Below are 15,076 nucleotides of genomic sequence, written 5' to 3'. Positions count from 1 at the left end.
GAGACGCGCAGGGGATAAGCAGACGCGAGGTTGGTGGTGAAGTTTAGATCCAGTGGTAATCACGTTGTTGCTGCTTCTTTTGTGCCTATTTTTTGTTTCTTTTTGAGGGGCGGGGGGAAAGTGGCGCAGTCATGTCTTCTAAGTGGTTGCTATAACGCTTCGCCGTCGATTTCGGTGCGCGACACGACGGCGGATTGATATTGACATTGGTGCAGAGCCGTACATTGGGGCTGTACGACACGAGAGCGTCGACGGGATTTCGCGCCGACGGGAGAGTGCGCGGCAGGAGAGCGCGCGACACGAGAGCGCACGACAGCAGAGCGCCGCGACACCATAGCGCACGACGGGAAAGCGCCGCGACACCAGAGCGCCTGCCATTAGAGCGCGCGTCACGAGAGCGCATGTACGCGCCTTGCTCTTCTCGAATCGAACGCTTTACGTCATTTCATTGGTGGAGTACGCAGACCTGTGGGAAGACTAAGAAATACAATTTTCGCAAACTCGTAATAAAGACGCAAGATACAGAATTTCGGAAATATAATTGTTTATCAATTGACGTTCAAGAGTATTAAAAGAAAATTCAAAGAGTGAATTACCGCGCGACACCGCGGAGGTACTCTAGCATGCACCTTTGGTCGTACTCTTCAACTAGCTTGCTCAGATTATTCGCTACGCGAACTTAGCTGGCCTTGCTGCTCCTTTGAGGTTCTCCGCGAAGTAAATCCGCCAGCTTCTGCCCTGTCAAGCTCTGCTCCCCTAGAAATGCGGCCACTAGCTCGTACGTGTACGGATGATGCAGCCCCAAGAACTTCTGGAATGCATTGTGCCAGGACTCGACGTGATTGTTGGTCCTCGGGAGCCCTTCGGAGATCCGTTCGTACACTGTAAAAAAAAATCCTGTCAAATTACGGAAATTGCCAGTTAATTTTTGATGCCGGTAAAATTTCCGTTGTCTTGCATAACGGTCACAGCATTAACTACGTATTACATGCATGACATGAATGAGGCCCTACGGTTTTTTCCGTGGGGCCTCATTAGCTAGGCAGAAAGCCGTAACTCTCATGCACGTGATCTACAGATACGGGAATTCTTCCGGCATCAAAAATTAGCTGACGTGTTGTCCGTAACTTGCGACGGCAAAAAAACGTAACAGTTAGTGACGAGCTGCACGTGATACGCAACGACGGAAATCGTTCCGGCATCGAAAATTAGCTGGCGTGTTGTGCGTAACTTGCAACGGGAGAAAACCGTAAATCTCAATCACTGAGCTGTACGTGATGCGCGAAGACAGGAATCGTTCCTGCATACAAAATTAGCAGGTGTGTTGTCCACACCTTGCAGCGACGGCCACAGCCTGTTGAACTGCTAGCTGCAGTGACTTAACAAAATGGATGTCTAAGTGAATAATAAAGATAGCGTTTTACTGCTTATTTATTGTTCACTGAGATATCCGTTTTGTTAAATCACTGCAGCTAACATTTTAACAGGCTCTGTCCATTGCTGCAATGTGCGGACAACACGCCAGCTAATTTTTAATGTCGGAACGATTCCCGTCGTCACTCATGACATGCAGCTCGGTGATTGAGAGTTACAGCTTTCTGCCGCTGCAAGTTACAGACAACACGTGAACTAAGTTTTGATGCGGGAACAATTCAGATTAAATATCTAGTGCCCAGGGAATGTCACTAGGCTGCGGGTCCAAGTTACTTTCAGGAGTTAATGCCAGCTGCGCATCCCAGAGATTAACAGCTGCTTAAACACGGTGTTAGAAATTTCAAGGAAGTGCGCACAAGAAACAGTATTAAGTAAAACATATCCAGACCTTTATTCTTAAGAAATAATCAGTGGGCGATGTCCAGCTTTCCTGTGGAAGGCAATCTCTAATTTCCTGAGCAATCAAGTCGATATGAAGAATTACAGAACCTGGAAAGCAAAACAAAAAATGTGGAATGTTGTTAGGTTATGAACAAAATGTGATGACAGAATAAACCTCCCAATTTCCGCAAACTATGAGTTACATGTACGGGCATTGAAGGAGCCTCAGCTGAACTCTGGCGGGCACTAAGCAGTGAAGCCGACTTGTGACTTATGATACGAAACCATTTTAACAAGGGAAGTTTGAAAAATGCCTTTGAAGACGGAATTGGCGCGTCCAATGATTTTCTTCAAGCCTGTTGTGACGAGTTAATTTCAGAGGTTTCTGCCAACTGTGCCTTTCAGAGATAATTAAACACCGTGTTAGTAAGAAATTTCAAGTAGGTGCAATGAAGATGCAGTACAAAGTAAAACATGTTCATACCTTTATTCTTATAATCATTATTGGGCCATGTCCAGCTTTCACGTGGAAAGCAATCTCTAACTTCCTGAGCAATCAAGTTCATATGGAGAACTACAGAACCTGGAAAACAAAACAAAAAATGTGGAATGTTGTTAGGTTATGAACAGAATGTGAGGACAGAATAAGCCTCCCAATTTCCGCAAACTATGAGTTACATGTACGGGCATTGAAGGAGCCTCAGCTGAACTCTGGCGGGCACTAAGCAGTGAAACCGACTTGTGAGTTATGATACGAAACCATTTTAACAAGGGAAGTTTGAAAAATGCCTTTGAAGACGGAATTGACGCGTCCAATGATTTTCTTCAAGCCTGTTGTTACGAGTTAATTTCAGGAGTTTCTGCCAACTGTGCCTTTCAGAGATAATTAAACACCGTGTTAGTAAGAAATTTCAAGCAAGTGCACTTAAGATGCAGTACAAAGTAAAACATGCTCATACCTTTATTCTTAATATAATTATTGGGCCATGTCCAGCTTTCACGTGGAAAGCAATCTCTAACTTCCTGAGCAATCAAGTTCATATGGAGAACTACAGAACCTGGGAAACAAAACAAAAAATGTGACATGTGATAAGGTTCTGAACAGAATGTGATGACAGAACGAACCTCCCGATTGCTGCAAACTATGAGTTACACAGAAGCAGTGCTTGAAGTCTCCCTTAAGTTGAGGGGCGTCCCTAAAAAAAGGGAGGAGGGCGGGAGGGGGGGGGTTCTGACAAAATGTATTTGATGCACATAAAATAAAACCGACCGCTGACTCTGTCCCACCGTACCTGCAACCCTCAAATTGCTAATCTCCAAATGTCACATTCCTGAAAACAAGCTATTTTATTGCAAGATATGATTTTGATTTCACTAATGCTGGGGCTGTGGAGGAGGGTCCCAGACCATCCGTTCAAATCAGTGAGGGTTCGAGACCCCCTGAGACGACCCAGCCTTTAAGCCCTGCACATAACTGCAGTGCAGGAACCTCAGCTTCATTCTAGCAGACGCTAGACAGTGAAACCGACTTGTGACTTATGTTACGAAACCATTTTAGCAAGGGAAGTTTGAAAAATGCGTTCGAAGATGGAGTTGCCGCATTGACAGAGTTTATTCAAGCCTGCTGTCGCAAGTTAATTTCAGATGTTACTGCCAAGTGCACCTCCCACAGATAAACAAGTGCTTGAACACCATGTTAGTAAGAGATTTCGAGGAAGTGCACACAGGATGCAGTAGGAAGTAAAACACGTGCATACCTTTATTCTTGAAAATTAATTCATGGGTCATGTCGAACTTTCATGTGGAAGGCAATCTTCATAACTTCCAGAGCAATCAAGTCCATATGAACAACTACAAAACCTGGGGAAAAAAGTGGAATGTGGTTAGGTTCTGAATAGAATGCGATGACAAACTAAACCTCCCAATATCTGCAAACTATGAGTTACACGTAAGTGCACTGCAGGTGCCAGTGTTATTTAAGAAAGTGCACCTCCCAGAGATAAAGAGGTGCTTGAACAGCGTCTTAGTAAGAAATTTCGAGGAAGTGCACACAAAATGCAGTAGGAAGTAAAACACGTGCATACCTGTACTCTTGAGAATTAATTAGTGGGTCACGTCCAGCCTTCATGTGGAAGGCAATCATCATAATTTCCAGAGCAATCAAGTCTAAATAAACAACTACAGAACCTGGAAAAAAGCGGAATGTGGTTAGGTTCTGAATAGAAAGCGATGACAAACTAAACCTCCCGATATCTGCAAATTATGAGTTACACGTAAGTGCACTGCAGGTGCTAGTGTGATTTAAGACATCTGTAAACCCCAAATTAAATTACTTGAAAGGGGCATGGACACAGAAATTAGGCCAGTTAGAGTATTTGTTACATGAAAACACCTATTTGACATACACGAAAGATTTCAGAATATTTAAAACTCCAATAATTACGAAATTATTGTTTTAATGTTCATCATTTTTATCCGGTGACCAGGATACCTTGACACAACTCCTACTGTGGCGACGGCAGCTCCTCAACAAACCGCGTGACTGATTGAGACGTTGAACAATCTCTCTTTCGTCGTTCTCTACTCGCGTTCGCTACGCCTGTCCGGTACTCAGGCTCTGTACCTGTTTCTTTCTCTTCCGTCTCCCTCCATAAGTGACATTGAATTCGAAGGAGCAAGTTGTGCCAGATATTCCAACTTCCCAAAACTTGGGAGGGAAAAGTGGGACAAAGGAGCTTAGTTGAGGCGAGGGACGCCTGGGCGCCTTCTGATCCATGCCTGGAAGTGCATACAGGAGGTCTACAAGTGGCACCGCCTCGCCCCTTGGGACTGACTAGGGACACTAAAGGGACAAGGCAGATGTCATCACCAAGGCCTTCAAATATGGCTGGCTCGCTGAGTAGGTGGACCCGATGGTCCCGCAAGTAATTAGAATTTTTCTCTGAAACTAATGCATTCTTTGATAAACAAATTTGGCAGTTTTATAGTAACATGTATTGGGCTTCGGTGACACACTTAGATTTCATTTTTTCATTACTGAAAATTCTAGAACCATTTGAATGCTAAAATAATATCTACAGCTGTTGTTTTCTTTTACAGGTACACATAAACAATTGTTTATGTGTACGTGAAATTAATGCTTAATCTATTTAGAATGTGGCTATTGCCGCTACAAAATCTTGTTCCCCCTCCTATAGTGCATTCAACGAGAATGCTCTTAAGGTAATGAACTTGAACTTGATCTAAAGTGACTCCCATGAAACATAGTGTGGATTTTTATGGTACTCCAACAACGAAAACAGAGCCACAAGTGATCCTACTTGTCAATATAATTAGGATAAAAATCCATCGTGCCTGAAATTGTAGACTGGCTTGTTGATACGTCACTAAGGAAACATAAAAACCAGGTACGGATAGAAGTGAATCGGCAAACAAAAGGACCTCTCAGTGGAGGTTGCTACCAGGAATTAAAGATAAAACAAAACATAGAAGACAACTTAAATCATATGGCACCACGTACCCCACATGGATATCAGTTTGTGTATTGACCAGAGAAGGGGAGCAAAAAAAAACGTTGCAAGAGGAGACACCTCAATGTGCATTGTATGGTGGGAACAATATGTGATCGACTTTTGCATAGCCTATGCAGGTCAAGCAGAGCCCTATATCAAAGACAGCCCTTGGTGTCGCGTAAACATTTGGCAATACAGTTACCCGATGCGGTTGCATGACAGAGTTCAATAAGATCAGATAACTGCAGGCTATCAGGATAGAATCGCAAGGATATATGGAAGCTGAAGAAATTTTGGCTTGTGACAACCACAACTGCTTCCTCATCCGGTCCATCCCTTTGTTAAAGAAGGATCCTGATCACCTTCAACCAATAAACAAAAGCAAGCATCCTCAGCATTCAGATAAGGTAGGTGGCACAGGGTGATTACTTGTTGTGTAGTATGTACCATAGAAATAAACCAGAGATGCAAATGGTGAACTGTGAACTTAGAAATAATGTGTCACTTCAGTCTCTTTCCTGGTTTTTTGGGAATCAAATTATTTACAATCTTTCTTATCTGAGCCAGTTATATATAATTGAAAATGGAGGGAACCAGATTTGTGAACATATGAAGAAAAACTATTTTCCTTGTACCGAACCACACTCCAAGTACAATTCTTAGCTAGGTAATAGAGTAGCCTACAATTGAAATAAAGTAGTTTTGTATCCTGCGTGTCAAAAGATGCACAAAGGCTTGCCCGGTGTGATGCAGATGGACGTTGCGGGAAGCTCTTTGAGTTGAACATTGGAGATGCGTGTTGCATTCTAAAAAAAAACAATGAAGCCGCCCCCCCCCCTCCCAGTTCAACTTCAAACCTAATCATTATCTGAGCATGTTTCAAAGGCAAAAAAGCACAAGTGCACGGAAACATGCTATGCACGGTAACATGTTAATGCATGTTTCCGTGCATTAACAGACAAAATGTAATGATCAGTGGTTAAGCTTACAAAAGAACTGCTTGTAGCAGCTTTTGCATCAAAAACATGGCTTTTGTAGCACATATTTCATTTAATTCATTTCACACTGCAAACTTAAGGACATAACGTCCCGAAATCAAGACCAGACGCGACGAAAACAGCCCAAGTACCGGGGCAGGATACCACTAGCAGACAATAGTTGCTTGAACGACGGCAAGTTAAAGTATTCAAATAACGAACCTGCTCAAAAAGATGTCCGAGGGTTCCTTCATGGCTGTGGTAGCGTGCCACGAATGACTGGCGTGGGATAGCGGCTTCTGTAGAGGCATCGTAGCTGAAGACCAGTGCTGGCAGGCTCCTAATGCTTCCAACTTGAAATACACCAAGATGGGTCCCAGGAACAACTGTTTTCCCGTGGTTGGCTCGAGAACAATCAATTTCGTGGCGTCCTGTGGTTCGTCCAGCATATGGGCCCCGTCATTGCTGGCGATGCTCAGAAGTATAATCTGCAGCAAAAAGATGCGTGAGTGCTTGATCACGGCTGTGGTAGCGTGTACCCCACATTTAAGCTTTTGGAGCAGGCGATTCCGGTTTATCGCATTGTAAAAAGCGATGCAAATACTTGGAAATTCTCGCAGTTCCTCACAGTGCCATAAAAACTATTATAACTGCAATTATGACACACAATTATTCGCAGCAAAAAGATTGCTGTTGGAAAAGGGCATAGAAAGCAAAAACATAGAACTTTGGCAATGACCTCATAGCCTTTAAATCTTGATGAAACTAATAAATAAGTCCCATCTTCGACAACTGCAAAGCAACAAAACTATTTAAACATAGCGAATGAACCACACATGTCACAACAAGCATTTTTCTCTAAAATGAAAATAATGGGAGGAAGATTCATACGAGTGTTCCTCAAGTAATCGGTGCCATCGGAACAATGCTTGACACCGCTCTTCCTTCCACGCAAGGCATCAATAATCGTTCCAGCCAAGGAGAAGCTACTACAAAAGGGAAACTAGGGGTAGGATACTCTTTTGGGAAAATGGCCACTTTTTGCTTGAGCATATATTTTAATAGTTGTTTTTGCGCAGGCAAAGATAAGCGAGTAAGTTGGGGTTCCTCAATTTCATGAAAGAAAAAAATTGTTTTCGTCTACGGAAGCTCACCTTGGGACGGAAGTGGTTTATGTACCTCAGTCCTATTTATTATCAAGCGGTAATACATCATATCTGCTGAAAGTATTTAATGAATCATAGCGGCCAAAGCAGGTGGCATGTTGTCATCTCCTTCCAGCCAGCAACTAATTAAGAGCCTCAAGTAAGAGTGTGTTCAACTGCTAGATCAAGGCATGTGTTTATGGGCGCCATTAAATTGCGAAATTTGGCTGTTGGTTACGGGGCTACGGGTAGTTTTTCAGCGTAAATCCGGTTATAAACAGATTTATTTATTTATTTATTGTACATACCCTCAAGCGCCGAAGCATTGTAGAGGGGAGGGGCAAAGCAAAATAAAACAAACTGACAAAACAATAAAAAACAAACAACAAGAAATTGAAATATCAAAAACACACAGCCATTGGCAAAAGCGGCAAGCAATATATTTTACGGAAAAAAAAACAAAATAAAATGACTCATGTTGGCTCACCAAACAGAAATGTAGACAAAGATTGGCGAAAAAGAGAATAATCAGGTATAGTTGCGATATCTGCTGGAAGGTGGTTCCAGTCGTTTGATGTATGCGGGATAAATGAATAAAAAAAAGTGTTTGTTTGGCAACGTGTTAATCCAACTTTATTCCGATGGTCCAGACGGGAAGAGTAATAGCTAGGCAATGTAAAGAAATGGTCTCGCAGCGACTGATGATGATACACTTTATGAAACAGGCAAAGTCGAAAAAACTTTCTGCGCAATGACAAGATGCTTGAAGATTTTACGCGAAGAATAAAACTCTTCTATAAACATCATTTTTGTTTCAATAGGTTAAGCATTTTTTACATGCAGAAAACTGTATAATCCGCCATCTTTAACGCCGCCATTAAATTGCAAACACACTCCATGGTTTAAGCTGAACGCACACTCACTTGAGGCTCTCTAGCATCTAATTACGTCGGTGGTGCCATCCCGTGGTATGTTATGCACGCATGGCCGTCGTTCGCGCGGTAGGCCTACTTCACTAATCTCTAATATAGGGGCCTGGAAGGCGCTCAGCCTAGTTTGGAGTCGGGCACGAGTGAAGCCATCGGATGTTCGATGCTTGTCCCAGAAGTCGAGTGTTTGCTGAGTTTTATAATGGATTTAGTTATTGTTTTGGTTCATGCTTTCTTGCATTTTTACGTGGGTTTTAATAATCCCTTTTAGTAACCATTTTTGAGAATCGGGCACTTGAACTTGGGGAGTGTACGCTTAATCAACTAGAATCTTGAAATTCTCAGACATACAATGGCTTCCAAGAAGACTTCTCGGACCTGCATGAACTGCTATTGCGCGACAAGCAGGCTCTCTCGATATAACAAAAACAAATCAAGTGCCTTGGACACTGTTTGGACCACCGCTCGTAAGAGTGGGAAAGCCTGCCAAGCGCTCACTTTCGGGACAAGCCGCTTACTTCCGTTGGCTCCGTACCTGTTCGCTCAATGCGCCATCCAGCCCTCTAGTAGAAATTAGTGGCACACCTCAAAACAAACTGCCATAGACAAGAACTTTTTTTACACATAAGCTCACTGATTTCTATGACAGTTGTTTGATCGCGCATCCCCGCACCGCGAGTGCGGTGTTGCGAAAGGCCCCAGGAGACGACCTTGCCGTTCCATACCGACCGGCACGGGTGAACGCCTTGGAGCATCATCGCCAGGTGGCTACGGTCAGCTGCGCCCGGAGACAGAGCGAGAGGCGCCCTGGAGTCGCCAACGCACCTTGGTTTGCGGGGTGCGTTGGCGACTTGGAACGACGCAACGAGGTTCCAAACGGAGGCAGAGCTCATCGCCTGTGGTTCGGCCTGGCGTCACGTCGGACGTGAAGACCAAGAGAGATCTCTGGGACTGCAACTTTGTGCCTGCACTCAAGTCAAAGGAGAAAAGCTTGAACAGTCCGAGTGAGGCCAAGAACAGACAGTGGGCTAGATGCAAAGAATGACTTTCGAGGGAAAAGGGAGGGCTAAACGTGGCTTTTAGTGTTATTGAGTCGACTAGAGTATTCGGCAAGTTTCTTAGCTTTTCTTTTTTCGGGAGTCCGAGTTTTGCGTTTCGGTCGGCTTTAACTTGTTGTGTTAGCGTTGTTGTTCCTTTAAAGCGGTTTTCTCCTCAGTAGAGTTTGCAATATGGAGGACGTGCTCGAATTTAATAGGGATATGCCCTATGTGAGTTACGTTCCGGTTTGTAATGTGGTTTTTTCACGGGAGTCCGTTTTATTTTGGGTTGAGCGTTAGTGGGCTTTTATTAGTCTGCAAAAGTTCCTTTCGCTTAAGCAACCTGTCGGAGGAAATAAGTTTTTTCCTGCTTGTCTTTCGTTAATAGAATAGCACGGAACTTTCGCGAGGCATTTCTTTGTTGTTGTTGTTTTTTTTTGGTCTGGCGGATTGGAGAGATTGGGTGCTGGGCGCTTGCCTGCGCGGAGTGTGGTTCGGTGTTGTGAGTTTTGTTACTGCCACTTCACAGTCTGGACTCCAGCCTGGACCTCTGTCGCCAGCCCAGCCGTGAGACCGCGTCTTTCAAGAACCAGTGTGGACTGCTCCCCGTCAATACACTCTTCCTGGCGGCGGAGGGGCTGTTGCGAAAGGCCCCAGGAGACGACCTTGCCGTTCCATACCGACTGGCACGGGTGAACGCCCTGGAGCATCATCGCCAGGCAGCTACGGTCAGCTGCGCCCGGAGACAGAGCGAGAGGCGCCCTGGAGTCGCCAACGCACCTTGGTTAGCGGGGACGACGTGACCTTCTCCGAGGGATCATCGGGCTGACCCACGCCAGTGTCACCGCCATCTAGCCGACTTTGCCGTCCGGCCCCTCTCCTTGCTTCTCCTGCCTGACCTCGTCGCACGGCGAACCGACAGCCTTAGGACGTCCTCGACAAGGGAGGGGGCTTTACTCAATTTCCCCAGCTTAGATCACCCATGGGATTATCCCCTAACACACGGAAGCCAGGACGCCTGTAATTATGGATGTCTTCGGCCTTCCTCGACTTCGATGGCGCCATTGTCCGCCGACATTGACCAGCGACACCGCGGCTAAGGATATCTGGCCCTTTCCTGTGTGTGTGTCGTGTGTGGCAGTGAAAGAGAGGGAGATGGCGCGCCTGGACGTTACGAACAATGAACGATAGGGATTCCCTACTAGGGATGTGGGGAACAGCGACGTTATAAAAGTAGCAGCCAGCGGCTGCTCAGTGTTTTCTTGGCAGTGTTCTCGACAGTGTCCTCGAATGTGTTCTTGAGATGCTGTAACCTGTCCATATGTATATATAAAGAGTTATATAAGAGGCACCCCTCCTGCTCCCTGGTCCTCCGCGAGTTCGGCTGCCACATGAGTTCCTGCCATGGCTCGGCTCCCTGCCGTACCCAAAGTTCCCGGACAACCACGCGGTCCCAACAGCGGCCACCAGACGGCAATCTTGCACGTCGAAAAATCGCGTTCTTGGAGCGTCGCGGATGCTGGCCGCAGCTTGCTGAAGACAGATTTTCTACTCGTTCGTCCTCATTCGCCAAAATCGTTTTTTTTAAACCCTGTGTAAGCCGGGTACTTGCTGATGAGAACATGTGTAAATGTTTACACATGTTCATGCGCAGTGCCGCGAGAAAAAGGCACAACTCGTCGAGAGTAAGTTTCGACGGTCTGGCGGCATGATCAAAGCTTCCTTGGCATGCCGAAGCGCTGAGTCTCTGTGCCTTCGCACGCTTGGATACCGATCAAGAATTGGTGCCGTGAAAAAGTTTTGAAGCTGTGTCGCGCATAGATGTCTTTGCAGGTTATATTGGCTAAAGAGTTCCGGAGCATCCAGATGTCCAGGCGAGTTGCTATCAATAAAGGGGGAAAGCAATCTGTACAGTTGCTCTTATGCACTATTAACCATGGCTGTCTTCCATCCAAATCTACTCTAATAGATCACATAGCAGCAGAAATAGAGCAACACTGTAAAGGAAGGAGGGTTTTCGCAGGCAAAAGTACAAGGCGGCGAGAATGAAGATCTTTGAAGCGCGGTCGATATGGTCGCGTGCAGTCTGTTGACAAATCACAATTAGGCCAGGCGTGCTTAAACGTTAAGTGAAATTAAGTAGGTTTATAATGAGACACCGCTGATCACTGATGAGGAGCTGTTGTGCGCGGTATTCTCTAAACAGTCTAACAGCTAAAAAAGAAGTACCCTCCCCCCTCTTCCGTCGCCACTTAGTTACAAATAGAGTCGTCAGAGTAAAGTAAACCGCTGCTCCAGAGGCACATACGGCTACAGGCACATTGCACTCGCAAAACACATTCACACGATGTCGAGTCTTGACCGGCATCCAAGCGCGCGAAGGCATAGAGACGCAGCGCTTCGGGGTGCCAAGGAAGCTTTGAACATGCCGCGAGACCGGCGAAACTTGCTTTCGACGAGTTGTGCCTTTTTTTTGCTGCACTGCGCTTCCGTAAACATTGTCACGTGTTCTCAACGGCAAGTCTCACGTCTTACATAGGGTTTGATAGAACTTCTTCGGTGAATGACGACGAGTGAGTAGAAACCGTGTCTTCAGCACGCTGACGCCAGCCTCCGCAACGCTCCAAAAGCGCGCTTTCTCAACATGCAAGATTGCCGTCCGGTGGCCGCACTCGGGCTGCAGCGATCAAGCGGGGGTACGCGATCCAGTAATTGTCCTAAACATCAGTGTATAAACTAGAGAAAACACGACATGCTCTTAAATTCAGTACGCGAGAGCGCTCAGTATGATTATTCAACGACCGCGGTTCAGTCTTTCATGTTGAAATCTGATTTTTCCGGTTCTTACCGCGCCTGAAAGCGAAACGGTGACGGCGCCGAAAGCAAAAAAGGTACGAACAGAAGGAGTTCGGGAGTGCCCACTCAGCCCAGAGCAAACCAAACATTCATGGCGATGAGCCCTGCGCCTGCACACGTCCATCGAGTCGAGTCTGATGCGTGGATAGGTTTCCCTCGCGCAACTAAGTCGGGAAGCTAAAGCAAAAAAATATGGCGCGTTTTCTGACTCAGCTTGCGTTATTGCGTTAAGTTACGCGTCTTCGATTTCTTCTGCACTTCGGTTATCTCGCAAGGCGCATGCGAAAATGAGCTAGCTTACATTCTTAGTCCGGTTGAATGGTGACAGATGATCTCCGCGACAACGAAGAGAGCTGCCGCCCTCCCCGCCCGTAGCGGTTCACGCGCGAGCGAGCGGACGCAGCGGCGCACAGCAAGTAAACATCACGTTACGGACAGTCGCTCCTCCAGCTCCTCTTGCTCGGATGTCTTCGTCCGCGAGCTGAGTGCGCCGGCTTTCGGGTGGGTCTTTTTTCCCCGTTTAAAGAGATTTTCGCATTCGCACGAATGGCGCGTAACATGAAACATCTGTCAACGAGAAAACTATCCCTAGAGCAAACGTGGCGTGTGTTATGTGCTTTTACTTGAAAGAAAAGGGAACACAGATCTGAACTAAGAAATATGTGAAGCCGTACATTTACGGACTCGTGCCGTCATGTCACCTCTACGGCGTTTTGCCCGTGCGCGCCTCTCACGGCGCTTTCCAGTTTTGAAAAAGGCTGTTAGCTTACGTTTTTTTTTTTTTTTTTTACAGTCTAGCAGCTCCAGAAGTTATGCGGGGAAAGTGCTGGCCTACGCGAGCGGCTCCTTCCGATGCTGGATGGAGCCAACGTACGTTTTCTCGAAGTAATCGAACATTTTGTTGAGGTCGTCTGTTGAGCGAGCACCAATCCGGACAAGTAACGGAAATCAGTCTGGCACAACGTTGATATGAAACGCACGAGGCCTTGCCCGCTAGTACTAAAAATGTCTTTTACCTCGCGGAATGTCCCCGGGTCGAAAAAACGCCAGTGCCGGTATCATGCCCACTCTTCTGTGGAAGTCACCGTCCTCACGATATCTGCACACAAGGTGTCATACCTGAGAGGTTAATATTTACTTGTTATCTTGACTTATTTACATGACGATGAGGTGCTCCTCCTGCATCCGGTGAACAAACGACTGTTTTAGGTGAAAGAAGCAGCCCGTCACTCTTGGTTCGGGAACACCGACTGAAAAGCTCGCTTCGCTGCCACTTCGAAATCCATCATTAACGTCTGAGGTGCCAGTCGGGGGCAACGTTCCTTGAGGGTCCTTAAAACGCGCCCGTCGGCTTCCTGGCTCAGTTTGGTCATCAGCCAGTAGACTAGCGGTAGCACCTTGCCATGAACTGGCGTGTGGATGGTATACACCTGCAAAGTAAGGACGCACTATTTTGCAAGTGACATGATGAGATTGAAGTGTCGCACTGTAGGCACATACAAATTTTGAGAACAAAAATTTAAAACCGCCAGGTCTGGCATATGTAGAGCAACATAGGCGTCCGTCGTACCTGATGGAAGAGCGACGGCGAGACGTCGAAAGTGCCATCGGCAATCCAGTCAGTGTACTGGCTGAGGAGTCGAAGGTTCTCGTCCGTCGCAAACATGAATGTACGATCTTTGTCTTGTGCGCCAGAATCATACAGCAAGAACGATCGCCCGTCTGGAAGCGATTCAAGCCAGGTGGGAAGGTTGATTTCGTGAATGTGCTGTGGAGCAGGCAGCGGCATGTTTAAGGCGCGGCGCGCCCTTTGCGCTGAGCGGGCCAAGGAGCTTACCGAGGGAAGCTGCAGCCGCTCAGAACCTGAAATAAATATCACCAATTTTGTGCAGTTAGGAACACCACGAAAGAAAAGTATTTCGGGCTGCTGGAGAGAGAGAGAGAGAAAAAAAAACATTTATTTTTATCTCTTTTAGTTCAGGTAATTGTCTATAAATCCATAGTATTTCTTGTGATGACGACGACCACGATTATCTAAAGCACTTACAAATAATCATGACGTTTACTTGGAATTCTGGTGAAATATCTTTGCTTACTTGTTAGGCCACTGGTAGGTTGCGCAATCATCATTCGCGGTTAATATTCGGTTGTCCTGGCTTTCTCCTTGACCGCAGCAATCACCTCCTCTGCCCGACAGACATCAGGATTCGGCAGGTGACCCTGGTGCTCGCCGGTGGTCTGCGCAAGGGTGCAGATATGTTAGAAGTATGTTATTATAAAACTGGTACGCTGAAGGCGACTCGGTGGGGGCACACTGAAGGCGACGTACGTAATAACTCAATTGTATAATCGAGTTCTGACAAATGAAAAATTCTAGAGACAGAAGTTTTATGGTACAATTACCGTTTGCTTACCTTGACGAGGGTCAGTGTACTGTCCCGCCCCGCTGCTGTGGCTCGACCGCTGCAGCTTTTTTTTAGCAGCTCCATGCCGTCTGTCCGGTGTTCTCGTTCAGTCTATTCAGGCGATAGGACTAACCGTTGTGTGGCAAAAGCGGTTGATCTTTCTTAGACATCGTGATTGATAGCATTTCCACGTCCTGAACAGCACTCCGTTGGAAGATCCGCCTTAGTCGTCACGAACGCCCGCAATGCCCAACTCTCCTCTCATAGTCGCCTTTATACCCACGGTTGACGGTTGACCCAACCTTGGAAGGTTTTCTCCCAATAACGATAGGTGTTAATGGTGGACAGTTTGACCTCTGTTACGTATAAACAATAGCCGACCGAAAGGAAGTTGTAACCT

At 46.2% G+C, this 15,076-nt stretch overlaps 1 pseudogene; it reads right to left on the bottom strand.

Annotated features, from left to right (window-relative positions):
- Nucleotides 1-756: 756 nt before the first annotated feature.
- LOC115308612 lies at nucleotides 757-14,060 on the bottom strand (annotated as a pseudogene).
- Between the last annotated feature and the right edge of the window lie 1,016 nt (nucleotides 14,061-15,076).

The sequence above is a fragment of the Ixodes scapularis genome, unplaced genomic scaffold, assembly GCF_016920785.2.
Source record: "Ixodes scapularis isolate PalLabHiFi unplaced genomic scaffold, ASM1692078v2 PGA_scaffold24__2_contigs__length_7659602, whole genome shotgun sequence".
NCBI lineage: Eukaryota > Metazoa > Arthropoda > Arachnida > Ixodida > Ixodidae > Ixodes > Ixodes scapularis.
Note: the sequence above shows the minus strand (reverse complement) of the source record. Positions and strands in the feature narration are given on the sequence as shown.